This window comes from Podarcis bocagei, assembly GCF_964188305.1.
Source record: "Podarcis bocagei genome assembly, chromosome: 7".
Classification (NCBI taxonomy): domain Eukaryota; kingdom Metazoa; phylum Chordata; class Lepidosauria; order Squamata; family Lacertidae; genus Podarcis; species Podarcis bocagei.
Window position 1 is genome coordinate 39,139,492 of NC_138132.1, and position 16,476 is coordinate 39,155,967.

The 16,476-nt window shown below is 43.3% G+C and overlaps 1 long non-coding RNA gene across 2 annotated transcripts; it reads right to left on the bottom strand.

Annotated features, from left to right (window-relative positions):
- Positions 1 to 9,374: 9,374 nt before the first annotated feature.
- Positions 9,375 to 15,925, bottom strand: LOC308592138. Of its 2 annotated transcripts, none has more exons than XR_014010390.1 (3): positions 15,845 to 15,925; positions 11,182 to 11,321; positions 9,375 to 9,794 (listed from the first exon to the last, which is right to left on the bottom strand). It is a non-coding gene; the product is annotated as an uncharacterized lncRNA (long non-coding RNA). The 2 variants fall into 2 exon arrangements; XR_014010391.1 differs by lacking the exon at positions 15,845 to 15,925 and adding an exon at positions 13,295 to 13,421.
- Positions 15,926 to 16,476: the final 551 nt, after the last annotated feature.

Below are 16,476 nucleotides of genomic sequence, written 5' to 3' on the forward strand. Positions count from 1 at the left end.
CATTATGAATCCCACGCTGCTTCTTTCCCACTGACATCAAATCCTGAGCTTTTTAAATTAATCCCACACAAAGGCAACCCTTCATTTTGGTGCCACTTTGAAATTAGACTGGAGTAATGACCTTCTTAAGGCATCTCCTTCTTAAGATAACCCGCCTGTTTAAAAGGACAGGTAGCCACTGAATGCTTTCTGGGCTCTTGAGATCTGAGAGGAATGCTTTTTTAGCACTGGGGGGGGGGGCAGGGGCAGTAGCGATTCAGGGGGAAAACAAGGTAGCCAATAGGCAGCCCAGTGCCAGCATCTCAGAGTTCATCTTAAGATCCCAAAGGAAACAAAGACACTTTTTGAAATTTGCGGCTCCCCAGTTAGTTAGAAGGCAGGAAATGGATCCTTCCACGAGGAAGGGGCCTGACCACTTCCAGAACAGCAGTAAAGATTCATATTCTTCAGCTTGCAAATGCGGTCCTCTCATCACAAAGTGCTTTCATGCAAGAACAAAAGGGAAGTTAAGCATCAATAGCAATACTATAAATCATTTTATTGTAAAAATGAAAATGGGTGCAGGTCTGAACATTTGTTTTTTAATATTTAAAGCTGGCCTACCTTTGTAGGTGTGCATATAACAGACCCTACAAGTGTCCTTGTTTTCCAGGGACAGTCCCGGATTTACAGAAGCAATCCTGGTTTCTGATTTGATCCCAGAATGCCCCACTTTTCCTTTGGATGTCCCTACAGTGCTACCTCGGGTTAAGTATTTAATTCGTTCCGGAGGTCCGTTCTTAACCTGAAACTGTTCTTAACCTGAAGCACCACTTTAGCTAATGGGGCCTCCCGCTGCCGCCGTGCCGCCAGAGCACAATTTCTGTTCTCATCCTGAAGCAAAGTTCTTAACCTGAAGCACTATTTCTGGGTTAGCGGAGTCTGTAACCTGAAGCGTATGTAACCTGAAGCGTATGTAACCCGAGGTACCACTGTATTTTTATTGGAGAAATGTTGGGGGGTATGGAATTATGCGACCCCCCACCCCCTGAGCCAAGGAGATAAGTAACTATACAACCTTTAGAAGACATCTGAAGGCAGCCCTGTATAGGGGATAATTTTAATGTTTAATGTTTTATTATGTTTTTATATGTTTTATATACAAGTCAGAACAAAGTATAAATAATAAAACTGTTGTTGATGATGTTCAATAGGGTGTCCCAATTTTCACCAGAGGGTATGCTACTGGAACAGGGCCATGCAATGGCAGGAGGTGCCTCAATGTTTAGAATCATAGAATCATAGAGTTGGAATAGACCACAAGGGCCATTGAGTCCAACCCCCTGCCAAGCAGGAAACACCATCAGAGCACTCCTGACATATGGTTGTCAAGCCTCTGCTTAAAGACCTCCAAAGAAGGAGACTCCACCACACTCCTTGGCAGCAAATTCCACTGTCGAACAGAACTTTAGTTTTTCTAAAGTTCTACGTGAAATGAATTAATGTAATTGTTCCTGCCCTTCCACCTTAGGGTTTTGTATCATAAGCCTGCATGCATTCACCACAGGCAAACTTGCTTTTCATTAAAATAATAAATAGGTTTCCATCCAGAGATTGTATCTCTGCCACACAGTCAGAAAAGATGTCTGTTACAGAAAGGTGAGAAAAAAGAAAACTAAAGCAAGCTTTTTTCACAGAATTTTGGTTTGCATACTTTTAAGTCAACATCCTCCTCCCTCTTCACACCCCACAATATCTTTACTTCACTCCCAGGGCAAAGGCAGCTCTATGGCACAAACCTCAAGGGGTAAGAATGTGGATGAGGCTTTAAATAAACCAAATAAACCATGGTGAAAAATGACTTTTTGCCAATTTCCCCAAAATATTATGTCCCCAATAGCAAAGAACAAAGTAGAGGATATGGGGTAGGCTGGGTGTTTCCTGCCTATCTCCAAGGCCTCCCTGGCATTGCTTGAGATGCTGTGATGTCACAGAAGCCTGTAGGTCAAAGCTGCTGCCAGTTTCAGTTTATTTAGATGAGGCCCTCTGGCAGTTGGCTGAGCTGCAGTGATGCCATGGGATACTCACAAATATTTCAACAGCTCTGGAGTAAAATGTGAGCACAAAGGACCTAGGAACAGGGGGTAGGGCTTTGTGGTGTCATTCAAAGGCTTTACTGCCTCCAACTGTGGAGGCAGATCATAGCCACTGTGACTAGTAACTATTCGAAGCCTCTCTCGTAACATTAAAACTTGAGGACATCCAATGAAGCTGAATGTTAGAAGATTCAAAACAGATAAAAGAAAGTCCATCTTCATGCATAGTTAAATTTCGGAACTTGCTCCCACAGGAGGCAGTGATGCTTCTGAATACCAGTTACTGGAAACCAGAGGAGGGAGAGTTCTCTTGTGCTCAGGTCCTCCTCCTTTTTTCCCCATTGTGAGAACAAGATGCTGGACTAGATGGGCCACTGGCCTGATCCAGCAGGCTCTTCTTATTTCTTATGCTTTGGCCCCACCTACCAGTGGCCTAGGGACACGGGTGGCGCTGTGGGTTAAACCACAGAGCCTAGGGCTTGCCGATCAGAAGGTCGGCGGTTCGAATCCTTGCAATGGGGTGAGCTCCCATTGCTTGGTCCCTGCTCCTGCCAACCTAGCAGTTCAAAAGCACATCAAAGTGCAAGTAGGTAAATAGGCGGGAAGGTAAACACTGTTTCCGTGTGCTGCTCTAGTTTGCCAGAAGCAGCCGGAAGTTGTACGCCAGCTCCCTCGGCCAATAAAGCGAGATGAGTGCTGCAACCCCAGAGTCAGCCACGACTGGACCTAATGGTCAGGGGTCCCTTTACCTTTACCTTTACCTTTACCAGTGGCCTACTGCCCCAGAAGGTGAGCTATGAGGGGAATGTTAACTAAGGCTGAAAAAGGTTCCCCACTTCCAGGCTACAGGATAACTTTAGCAGAAGCTAAATCACTAGCAATATACAAGGATGAGGTAGATCACTAACCTCAGTTGAGAACCGTGAACTGAACAAGGGTCAAATACGCTGTACGAGGCAGCTGGTGGTGTGGGTTGAAAGCTACATAATAAATTACCTTTCCCTGGATTTGGGTTGTAGCTACAACAGTTTCTAAACGTGCTTGATATCATCCAAGTGAGCTTTGCATTCCATAATGTCTCACTTTTGAGAGTTCGATTTGCCCAAAACACATCCACATCATGGTTCATCATTAAGTTTCAGAAAAGTCACATGGTGTCTGATTAGCTATATCAGTGGTATTAATTAAAGTTGTCCTGGGAAAAGTAATAGTCACAATGCCAGAGGGACATAGTATCATAGAAATGTAGAGTTGGAAGGGACCCCAGAAGTCATCTAATCCAGCCCCCTGGCTCCACATCCACAGCTCTTGTAGAACAACAAAACAGGCCACCCCAGACTGGTCTTTTATTTCAGGGAATGTGTGCATGACACAGTAATAGTGCTTTCATGATAGATTTATTACGCTTTAGTTTGGTTTTGCAAGGTTCCCCAGTGCTATCTCATTACAGTGGTACCTTGGTTCTTGAACTTAATCTGTTCCGGGAGTCTTTTCGACTCCTGAAACCGTTCGAAAACCAAGGCGCGGCTTCTGATTGGCTGCAGGCGCTTCCTGCAGTCAAGTGGAAGCCGCATCGGACGTTCAGCTTCCGAAAAACATTTGCAAACCAGAACACTTACTTCCAAGTTTGTGGTGTTCGGGAGCCAATTTGTTCAGGAGCCAAGCCGTTCAAGAACCAAGGTACCACTGTCCTACTATTTGGAGGGACAAAAATAAAGCAGAACATTTGTGGTATAAAGAATTGTGGCATTTCAGCAAGAAGTTGCAGGATCTGCACTGACTGGAAGTGAAGCAGTGTAAAAGCCCCAAAACCTTTGCAGGCGGAAACAGTATTTGATGGAGGATCAGCACCAGAAGCATCACGAGCACAAATCACCACAAATGTGCAATTAAAAAGGACATCTGGAGGGGTTCATAGTTCAACCTGAAAGTAACCCCTTATTCCTATAGATGCTCTGTATAAACCTATTTCCCTGTAGTTAAAAAAAGAAGAGAAGGTTTTGAAAGCAAAATTAAAAGTGCTGGCCTCTTGCTTCAATGGTCCCTTTGTATTTTTGTTGAGTGCTGTTCATATCAACAGGCATGGCTTCATGAATGAGAAAATGGACAGAAAAACCACTTGTTGGGTACGGCCATTGCTAGGGGTGTGCATCTGCTATGTGCATACCCTAAATCATGAGGAAAATCAGGGTGATTACAGTAGTGTTTCATGTTACCAAGCTGGATTGCGCTGTTTACAAGGTGCGTCGAGGCAGCTCAGGGGGTGAGCAACTTTTGTAGCTCTGTTACCTCAGTTTTACCATAAAGGCATGTCCATAAGAACATAAGAAAAACCTGCTGGATGAGGCCATGAACCATCTGGCCCAGCATCCTTCTCACAGTGGCCAACCAGATGTCTGTGGGAAACACATAAGCAGGACCTGAACACGGGACAGGCATTCTCCCCTCCTGAAATTTCTAGCAATTGGTATTCAGAAGCATTTCTGCCTCCGATTGTGGGGGGCTATTAGCTACTGATAGCCTTATCCTCCATAAATTTGTCCAGTCCTCTTTTAAAGCCATACAAGTTAGTGGTCCTCAATGCCTCCTGTGGGAGAGAGTTCCACTGTGCACTTTCTTTTATCTGTCTTGAATCTTCCAACATTCAGCTTCATTGGATGTCCTCAAGTTTTAATGTTATGAGAGAGAGAGAGAGAGAGAGAGAGAGAGAGAGAGAGAGAATATTATCTACTTTCTCTACCCCGTGCATTATTTCATAAACTTCTATCATGTCACCTCTTAGAATTTCCCACCCCCCTTTTTTCCCTGAGAAATTAAACCTGGAGCTTGATAGCACTTGAGAGAGGATGGAAAGGGTGACCTTTCATTTTGATGAGCTGATCTAGTTTTTAATCATAGTGACTTCATTTCCCAGTACATTCCAATTGCAGTTATTTGGGGGGGGGGCAATGTTGAAGTAAACCCACGGGTTGTCGCTCTCCCCTGAGTTTTGGCTCTGAGAGCAGGGCATGAGCAACAGAGCTGGAGCAATTTTCAACCACACTGTATATGAATATGAGGAAAGGAGTTTGCCATTTTTAGATTCCCCGTTATAATCAATAGGGGCAAAACAGTGCTTTGGACTTAAAATATCAGATTTCAATCCCAGTAATGAAGTGAATCAGAGCCACACGTCTAGCTTAACTCCATTAATTTCAAGGGGGCTTCTCTGAGCATGACATACAGTATAGCTAGATAGATCTCATATGATTTCACACTGTTTTGGAGGTTTTTAAGCAGAGGGTGGATGGCCATCTGTCATGGGTGCTTTAGTTGAGATTCCTGCATTGAACAGGGCTGGACCACTAGGTATCTTTTCCAACTCTATGATTCTATGAATGCAAATTCAGGTCACTTTATTAGTCAACAGAGAGGAACAGGGTCCAGAGTCTTGGTTTGCCAGCATCTTTCAGGTTCTTGCACTTTGAAAACATGATGTGTTGAAACTGAGTAGTCGAATCTTTCCATGGCATCAAGATGTGATGGTGGGAAACAATTCACCTTTGGACATTCTGCCTGTAACTCAGGTATCGAAAGCACAAGACCTGCTGGAAGAAAAGTCAGCATCCATAGAACAAAAAGTGCATAAGCTCTGGAAATATATTTTCAACGTAAAGACAGGAATGAAATACTACATATGTTGTCTGTATCTGTTTCATGGTCCTGTTTGCCTCCATATGAAGAACGCTGTGCAGCTTTTCGTCCAAACCAAATTCTCAATAAAAACATTTCCTGCATATTTTCTCCCCACTGCCATGATTAGGACATTTTTTGAGTTCAAAGATTATGATTTCAAGCTAATTGTGAAACTTTTATCCTGGATGTGCAATGCACAGCTGGACAGTATGGAGCCAGCTCTGTCTAAAAATTAGCAAAGGCAGCCAACTATTACATGAGGCACATTAATTTAAAATACAGTACTTCACAATCAATACTAATCACGACCTTTTCTCCCCCCGTTCCAATTCAGATTTCAAACTGTTCTTATAACTTTTCTCTCTCTCTCGAGGTAACAAACCAGCAGCACCTGAATTCATTACAACCTCATTAATTATGCTGCTTATATAAAGGGGAAGAGACTTCAATCAGATGTGGTAACCTTCTAAAGTACCTGGGCAGTCACTTCCCAGAAAATCAACCCCAAGAATCACACATCATCTATCCTCTTAGAGATGGCTTTTCAATTATTTAGCATAAATGAACAAAACTGCAGCTGATTAGGACAACTAAAGATTATTATGCTTATTTTTGAAGTGGCAAAGACATGATGAGATTGAGGTGGAATAATTTTGCAGAGTGGATACTTTTCACTAATGCATCATGGGTGACAACTGATTTTTGCCATGCCAGGGAGATTGTTTGGGGGTCAAGGTCACCCTGCATGTGACAAAAATGTATTGCTCTCTGGGATTTCCATCTAAATGCTTTTGGCTCTGACTATTCATTTATTGTGGTGTTGCCCAACTGGATAAAAATGTGGCTAGCCATAAACTCAGGGTTGTCTAGCTAGATAACCTTCAATCGCACCTTTAGCTGTGATTCCTGCATTGCACTAGAATTGCTGACAGGTGGCTGCCCAGCCTCTGTTTAAAAACCTCATATGAAGGAGAATCCACCACCTTCTGAGGAACTCCATTCCACTGTCAAACAGCTCTTACCATCATAAAGGTCTTCATATTTTTTTTAGTCAGAATCTCCTTTCTTGGAATTTGATTCCATTGGTTCAGGTCCTATCCTCTGGCACAGGAGAAAACAAGTTTGCTCCATCTTCCATGTGACAGCCTTTCAGATATCTGAAGATAGCTATCCTGTCACCTATCCGTCTTCTCTTCTCCAGGCTAAACATACTCAACCCCTTCAACTGTTCCTCATAATGTTTGGTTTCCAGACCCTGTATCATCTTGGTAACCCTCCTCTGCACACGATCCAGTTTGACAATATCCTTCTTAAATTTTGGTGCCAAGAACTGGACACAGGACTTCAGGTGGGGTCTGGCCAAAGCAGAATAGAGCAGATTTATTACTTCTCTAGATCTGAGGATTATACTTCTATTAATGCAGCCTAGGATAGCATTCCCCCCCCCTGCTGCATTACTCTTTTTACTGTGATGTTAAGCTTGTGGTCTACTAAGACACCTAGATCCTTTTTCACATGTACTGCTGATATAGAAAAGTTGGCCCGGAAACATCACATTGCCATAAGAGAAACATGTGGAACCCTTTGAAGTAACAGAATGATACTGGTTTGAATGAAAAAGGGTGGACTGCTAAATCTGGGGACTCTCTTCTTCTGTAGTTTATATACTTTCACTCAGTGTAAAATGTGCCCAATATGGGGACACAAAGGTTTGAAGTTCCTGAAATGTAGTTTCAGTGACAAGATGAAGAAATCAGAACATATTGGGAAATGTCACATTTACATTTTAATTAAAAAATCTGAACTAGGTTTTTCCCCCCCTTCCATTCTTTCGTTCTGGTAGAAACTCAACATTTAGCCAAATCAAAACTGCACCACGACTTGGGATGTATACTGAGAAAGAAATACCTTTCAGAACACGAACACACACACACAGTTTTGTTTAAGTGGGGTGGCCAGTCTACTCTGCTCTGTCCACTCACCCAGTCCGATAAATTTCTATAATGACTTATCCATTTTAGATTTCCCATCTGCAAGTTCTTACTGTCAGTATGAATTATTCTCTATGATGCGATTCTCCCATCAACTGAGACAAAGTATGCCTGTTGTAGTGTTCTGTTAACATGACATGCTTCTCATATATCTGTATTCCAAATGTCAAGATGATGGGCTACAGCCAGCCAGAAGTGTTCCATTATCAAGATTTAGGGGAACAATTCACGCTGAAAGAGTGGGGTAGGTGAAATCTTTTTGTTTGATCTGCCATCTCTAGTGCAGTGTCAGTTCTGAACAAGTTCTTTATGTGATGGAAGCTTTCCTTGCAAGTAGACTCAAAGGTGTTTAGGAGAATTTATCTGAGGCGGTTTGACTGGTCTGTTTAAGGTGATGTTCATTCCAAGAAGGGTACCTTCATCTTGGAAACAATGACCCACTGGAAAGCATTTTTTTTCCAAGAGGAAAATAATGTTGGTAGGTTGATAGATTTATTTAAATATCTATGAACTGTATTTCCATAGAAAAACAACAAGGAGGCTACAACAAGAAAACACAATACCACAGTCATAACACCACTTAAAAGCATTAGGAGCATATTATTAAAAATTCTCAAGATGTTCACAACCATGCTCGGCTTACTTAATTGAACCATCCCATAGAGAAGTAACTGTTGCTTGGCAGATCTTGTACTTTAGCAAGATTTATAGACCACTTAATAATAATAATAATTCTAAGTGGTTTACATAAAACAATACAAAATATTCATTAAAAGTAGTGATAAATACAAAATTTTAAAACTGCAGACATAATAAAAGTATCAAAATATAGACAAAAAATCAATCACTTTAAAAGCAAATGTACATAATAAAATTACATGTCAAGGTAGGCATGTCTAAACAAAAAAAAGGTTTAAGCAGGCATCAAAAACAGTACAATAAAGGCACTTGCCTAATATCAATGGGTAGGGAGTTCCAGAGAATAAGTCCTGCCACACTAAAGGATTGCCTTTATTATAACATCACAAGGAATATAAAGTTACAATCCTGATCTGAGTGGCTCCTACTAAATATACATCCTACTTTCAAACAAAGGAAGAGTGCCACCAAATTACATTACAGTGAACTTCCAAGCTTTGATGAATGTTAGCTTTCATGCCTGAAGAATAGCAATCCCATTCGCAGATGAATTCCATACACACATCCAAAAGAGAGAGAGATTTTTCACACTCTTGAGTTTTCAGACTTCATCTGGGGCTGCCAGCATGCACTAAATTTCAGACGTTCATTGTAACGTACATGTTAATTAGTTGGATCGAAGGACGAGAATGTTAGATTAGATGCTTATACCCTGCTTTTATATTACAATAATGCACAAAATGGCTTACAATACAAAACAGAAATGCAATATAAAATACTGAATGCAATACAAAATATAATACACAATAGACTAAAGATTACATAATAAATACAATAATGTCAAAAACAATTATCTTCCAGCTGCTGGGTCTTTTGTTTTTGCTCTCCTCAGTGCAACAGAGGCTCCCACACTCCAACCAAGATTCCCCACTAGACCTCCCCAAATACTTTCTCCCCCACCCAAAGTCAGCATTAGCCCCACACATCTGGGGGTCTCCCAGCCCACCCATCTAATGTTCCAGGTGATCACCCTTGGTCAAGAACCTCCATGCAATCTGAGAGAAACTGTATTATAGCAGTCTCCCCCAACCTGAACCACAACTCATATCAGCCCCAGCACCATGTAATTGTGTTGGCTGGGGCTGATGGGAGTTGTGGTCCAAAACATCTGGAAGGTACCGTTTGCAGGAGGCTACCTTATAGCATTGCAAAGGATGCTGGGATGCCCCCAGCCTTGTCCTATGCCATGATAACACAGGGTAAAGGTTTTGCTCTTTTTGCACATTCATTGTCTCCATTTTCAGATAAATCACAGGTGTAGTCTGTTACACACATGCATTCCACTTCTCGACAGTGAGAAGTTTTAGTGGTGCCTTTTCCTTGGAATGGAGTTCACTGGAAACTGATGGTGCTTCTATGAAAAAAAGGTTTTATTTATGCATAAATACATAGTAAGGATCAGATCATGGCATTAACACTCCACTACAGTGGTACCTCGGGTTAAGTACTTAATTCGTTCCAGAGGTCTGTTCTTAACCTGAAACTGTTCTTAACCTGAAGCACCACTTTATCTAATGGGGCCTCCTGCTGCCGCCGCGCCGCCAGAGCACAATTTCTGTTCTCATCCTGAAGCAAAGTTCTTAACCTGAGGTAATATTTCTGGGTTAGCAGAGTGGGTAACCTGAAGCATATGTAACCTGAAGCGTATGTAACCCGAGGTACCACTGTAGTTACTTCTTTCCCCATTACATTTTAGGAAGCCACCAGCACCGTCAGATACTTCCAGGGATCAACTAAACCTATTGTATTTCTTTGTTCATCTCAGAATTACAGGGTTAGTGTTATGTACTGAGTTGAATAGGATCCAAACTGCAGCAGTCTGATTGGTCCTAGAACAATAGGATTCAGAATGCAGCAGTCTGATTGGTCCAAGAACAATGCAGCAGTATGATTGGTTGGCAGGAACCACCCAATCATGCTCCAGATATAAGTGAATCCACAACCTGATTGGCTTACAGTAGAATTCCAGAATTAACCAATCATGTGCAGCCCATTGTGTAAATAATGTATATAAAGCAGATACTTTGAGGGGACATTCATTCATTCCTCCTCACCACTATGAGCTGAATAAAGAGCATGAAATCACTTTGCGACTCTGAGTATATTTCAGTTAGCTTGTCCCCTCCCCCCGGCCAAGCGAGGGGACAAAAGGATGAGTCTTCCTCTCTGCACAAACACATACACCTCTCTCTTCCAATCACAAGGGTACAAACTGAAATAATAACCACAAGCTAACCCTGGGCATGCCTGGGCACTTAATTGTCAGTGCAGTTCCCACACTCTTGCTGCATCTAGATATTTTACAGTCAAGAGTCACCGGGTTAGAAGAGATCCTCTTCTCATTCAGACCTTTGGGATGTGAGACAAGACCTTCAGTTCACTTTTTTAGGCAAACTAGTACGCCAACCAAAAGATACCCTTTGAAATTTGCAGTTCCCTGAATATTGCAACGCAGTTCTCCAACCAAGAAACGCATGCCAGAAAACATATGTTGGGGAAGAATAACAAACACAAATGCATATGTTTGTGAACCTAACATACTAAAAATGCAATATATTAAGGAAACATTGTCTGCAAATATGTGCAGGGGAGCAAAACCCAAACTGATGCAGAAATGGGTCAAGAATTTCAGAGTAGAAAAATGAAAAACTGAGGAAAATAATAATTGACAAGTTCATCCATCTGTGTAATCAGATCCACCCTCAGACCCACAACACTACAATTAATCCTTTCACAGGCACCTATGATCAGCAGAAGGGCTCAAGTGTCTCCATTTCCTTCTGGGGGAAGTTTTCACTCCACTGCCTTGAAGATGTCCCAAGTGCCCACAGCCTCATCTCAGTTCCCAGGTCAATCTTCTGGGTCCAGAAGGCAATTACCTCTCTGTATGTATGTCGTTTGGTATTTCGTCTTAGCTGATAGCCAGGGGGGCTGCTGCAGTGCTGTCACGTTCTCCAGGCTTCTGGGTTAAGAAGCAGTCTTGGGAAAGTCAGCTCCCAGGTACCTCCCAGGCAACCCCAATAGTTCCTGCTTTGGAACTTGGTCACAGCATGGGAAGGCAAGTCTCGTATACATGTGAAGTATTAGAGCATGCTTTTCGACATATAAAGCTTGGGACCCAGATATAGACCTGCCCAGCCCCTGGAGGCACTGGGGGATGCTCTTCTCATGGTGACGCAGTTCTCTCAGGTACAGCATGTGGTGACTCGTGAGAGGGTGTTCTCAATAGCAACAAGCACATCAACTATGGAATGCTCTCTTCTTTCAGGTGTGAGCAGCACCACCATTGATGACAATTAACCACCAAGGATTTGACTAAGATGGTGCGGTTGATGCGGTTATATTGCTAGTACACTGTCTGTTTTTACACTGAATTGAATTTACACTTATTTATTTCATTTATTTATTTCATAAAATTTATACAACGCCTGATTGTAGAAAGAAAACCTCAAAGCAGTATACCAAAAGATAAAATAAGAAAAGCAAGAAAGATTTACAGCCATACTTTTAAAAACGCAGAAAAGTTATTACTAAAACAGATTAAAATTTCCTCAGCTTTCAAAGCATCTGGGTAGCCTTGTCTAAACAAGAATGTTTCAGCAGGCACCAGGAAGGGTAAAGTGAAGGTACCTGCTGGATTTCAACAGGCAAGGAGTTCCAAAGTGAAATACAATTTTCTTGTATTGTTTTCATGTTTGTTTTTGCTCTAGAATGGTGTAAACCAGGCTTCCTCAACCTCAGCCCTCCAGATGTTTTGAGACTACAATTCCCATCATCCCTGACCACTGGTCCTGCTAGCTAGGGATCATGGGAGTTGTAGGCCAAGGACATCTGGGGGGCCGAGGTTGAGGAAGCCTGGTGTAAACAATGAGTAGCATATTATAATTTTCCTTTTTTAGGGTGAAGGGCGGAGGGAGGACAAGGAGATTCTTCAACTCCCACAGCTCTGCTGCCATCACCAGAAAATGGCAGCCGCCTCTTTGGGCACCGTGGCTCCAGCAAGTTGAGTTTCCAGAGATATTCAGGCCAACTCCTCAAAGAGAGGCTTCCTAATGGCTCCAAGCAGCTCATTTGCAGCACTTATTTGTTTTTTTCATTTTCATTGGAAAAGAGCATAAATGAATAAACAAGCTTATCTCCCTCCCTCGCTGTCAGGAAGAAGAAAAGCCCATCCTTCCTTACATAGGGAAGTGACACTGTGGATTAGCCCCATAGCCTAAGAAGAAATCCTCCTTGGCTGACATCACTACTCCACATAAAGCAGGCTGCAATGCTGCTGTCTTTTTGATCAGGGGGAGGGGGGCAATCCCCCACCAAGGCCTCTCTTCCCCTGACAGACTGCTTGTCCTTTTTAATGCTACATGAGAGCACCAGCCGGAGTTTTCCTCCCCTCGGAGCTAGTGGCACTGATTAGAGAGGCTGGTGGATGCCTGGGGGGGACTCACTTCTCTGGCCAAAGCAACTCACTCTGTCAGGCTCCCTTCCCTTTTCACATTATTATTATTATTATTATTATTATTATTATTATTATTTGATTGAATTTATATACCGCCCTATACCCGGAGGTCTCCTTTATAGGCTGGGCTCCCCCTCACAGGTCTCCATTGCTCGGCTGACCCTGCAATGCCAGTTCTCCTAAATAAGCATCCTCTCCGTGCCTCTCAGGTCCTCTCCTTAAACCGCTACCCAGTTTTGTCCCATCCAGTCTGGGAGCATCCTCTTTGACTACAAGACTTAGAGTCCAGCAGGGTCAATATGTTAACCTTCCAACAGATCTTGCTTGCCCATCTTGCCCATTAGATTTCCAGGAGAGGCCCAAAGTCCAGCACAGAGCAAGTGTTTATTTTGACTCACTAGCATCCAGCATCAGCCAAACTCTCTCTCTCTCTCTCTCTCTCTCTCTCTCTCTCTCTCACACACACACACACACACACACACACACACACACACTGCTCACATACACAGTCCCTCTTGACCTATTGTTCTGTCTCCTGGGATAATGTGGCATCAAGCCAGCTGAGGTGAGAAAAGGCTCACCCATGTGTCTCTACGGCAACCTCTTTAGGCTTGTGAATCGCAGTGCTTAACCGGCCAGCCAAAGATATTAACAAGGAACTGGACTGGCCGATTTCCTCTTATAGATTCTAGCCCATATACACAGGATCGCAGCATTGGAAGGAACCCAGGGTATCATGCAGACTGATCCTCCAAGCTCATATCGATACACTTCCAGATGCTGGCAGGATGCTCAGACTGTTATGTAAGCGAGCCAGGGTAGTGGTAGAGAGAACCTCGTGTCTTGGCAAATTTGATGTCTGAGCTTGCTTCTTTTCTTCTTCCCTTCCCATCCCCTTTTCCTTTCATGTCAGGTCTTTTTAGATTGCAAGCCTGAGGGCAAGGACTGTGTAATCTTTTATTTATTTGTAAGCTTCTCTAACTGTATGCTCTGAATGAATGAGTAAACAAACACCAAGTTACTTCTCCCAATCTGCAATTCCTCACTACAGAAAGAGCAATTCTATACATTTCACTTCTTAAACTGTCTAGCTTTCCCCCTTATATGGGACCAAGAAAGCAGCTGCAATTAGATTAAATAAGTTAATCAACTAAAGTGATAGTTGATTAACTGATGAAGCTGATGTAAAATGGTGAGGGAATGTTTTAATCAGTGTGTGGGTACAAATTAAAAATACCCTTTTATTTTCTGTGATTTTAATCCATCTGAATTACTTTAGCAAGAAATAAAGAGGGAGGAATTATAAACGGCTATTTCCAACTTGCATTTATTAAATTGCAAGTTACCTTTCGCATACATCCATATTTCAAACCAGGCAACTTTATTTAGGGTTTTCTTCTTGTTTTGTAAGATGCAGAGCCATTTCAAAATGATTGATTGATTAATCAATGACTTGATTGCACAGCAGATGATTAATCAGTTAAAGTTATTTCATTCTGCTCACTTTCCACATGGATGTTCTCTTTGCACAACAGAGCCCTGGCCAACAATGCCTAGTTGTTGTTTTTATCCAGTGTTTCTTGAGAACTTGTTCCCTACTGAGGCAGCTGTGACCTTAGCTAGTGAAAACCAGCTTCAAACCCTTACGCATAAGGACACAAGAAGAACCTGCTGGATCAGACCAATGGTCAATCTATTCCAGGGGTCGGCAAACTACGGTCCCCCAGCCAGGTCAGGCCCACTTGGGTCCTAAATCCAGCCCACAATGCGAAGCCGGAACCCACCACGATTCTGAGTCTCCCGGCGATGGCGACAGGAGGAAGAGGCCGAGCGACAGCAGCTCTGCCAATCAAACGCCACACCTAGTTTACCTCAGCGTGGTGTGGGGACGTCTCTGCCAATCAAACGCAGCACCTAGTTTACCTCAGTGACATTTGATTGGCAAAGACATCCCCACACCAGGCTGAGGTAAACCAGGCGTGGTATTTGATTGGCAGAGCTGCCATTGCTTGGCCTCTTCCTCCCGCCGCCGCCACCACCCTGGTGCTCCTGTGGGCCAGAGAGCAGAGTGGATGAGCTCGCTCTGCCTTCCCACTTCACAAGAAGAAGCTTCCTCTCTAGGCAGGGAGGAAGCCCGTTTTGTGCCACCACCACCAGCGAATGAGGCAGGCGGCAGACTGAGAAGGCTGCTGAGGCTGGGGGTGGGTATGTGCAGTGTGCATAGGAATTCAGAGAGGGGGGAGAGAGAGAGAGAGTCCGGCCCTCCACAAGGTCTGAGGGACAGTGGAACGGCCCCCTGCGAAAAAAGTTTGCTGACCCCTGATCTAGTCCAACATCCTGCTCTCACAGTGCCCAACCAGATGCCTGTGGAAAACCCACATGCAGGACCCGGGCACACGAGCTCTCTCCCTTCCTGCAATTTCCAACAACGGCTGCTCAGAAGCATTAAAGTCTCTGGGCATGGAGGCAGAGGACAGCCATTGTGGCTAGTAGGCATTGATAACTTTAACCATGAATTTCTCCAGTCCCTTTTAAGCCATCCATGCTTGTGGCCATCACTTCCTCCTGTTTAAGAGATGGAATGAGGATTAAATCTGTGGATTAAAATACACCTCCTATCCCACGTGTGTAAAAGAAATATGAAAAGTAAGAGGGCTGTGAAGCCTTTTTAGCAGGGTAAAACACTTCTATGTTTTGCAGCTTACTAAAGCTTAGGAATAAGGCAATTACACCTCTTTATCCCATTTATTTGTGCTCTCCTGACCTGCCCCTCTTCCCCTCAATTGCAGAGAATGAACCACGTGTTTTTGTAAGATAAACAACATCAACAAAGGTTTATCTACATTTCAATGCAGGCAGCAAATACAATACAGGTAAGAAAACCTCTCAGGTACAAAATACTAAAGTACTGAATTTGTTGTGTGTATCTGGAGCCCCAAGACACACACCTGATCAGCTTGGAAGCATGGTGGAGAGACAATCTCCTCAGAAGCAGGAAAAAGTATAAAAGATTATCTGCTTTGTTGCAGAATTCTCCTTTGTTACAGAATTCCTGCCCAGAGGAGGAAGGGGAAGTGATCACACAGAGGATCTTCTCTAGGAAGCTTAAGAACTCTCCATGTAGTAGCCATGCATAATTTCATAAACTTCTGTCATTTCACCTCTTTTGGGCTTTTTCTCTAAACTGGAAGGTCCTCTATGCTGCAGCCTTTCTGCACAGGGGAATTGCTCTGCTCCTTTGATCATCTGACCTTGGCTGATCTTGTGAAGCTCATAACTTCTTGGCCTGACCTACTGCCCTTGAGGAAAAGCTTGTAGCTCTTCGGGTACAGCATCTCCTATACATGTAGAAGGTGCCAGAATTGATCCCTGACATCTTCAGGAAGGACTAGGAAAGCCTCCATCACCTGCTGCCAGTTAGTGCGGACAATACTGTGTCAGATGGCACCAGGGTCTGACTCTGTGTTTAGTAGCTTTCTTTGGTTATACTGGGGCAGAGCTTTGCCTTCAGAAAGTCCCAGGTTCCTTTCCTGGCATCTTCAGGTAGGAATGCCTGGCACCCTGAAGAGAGGCTGCCAGT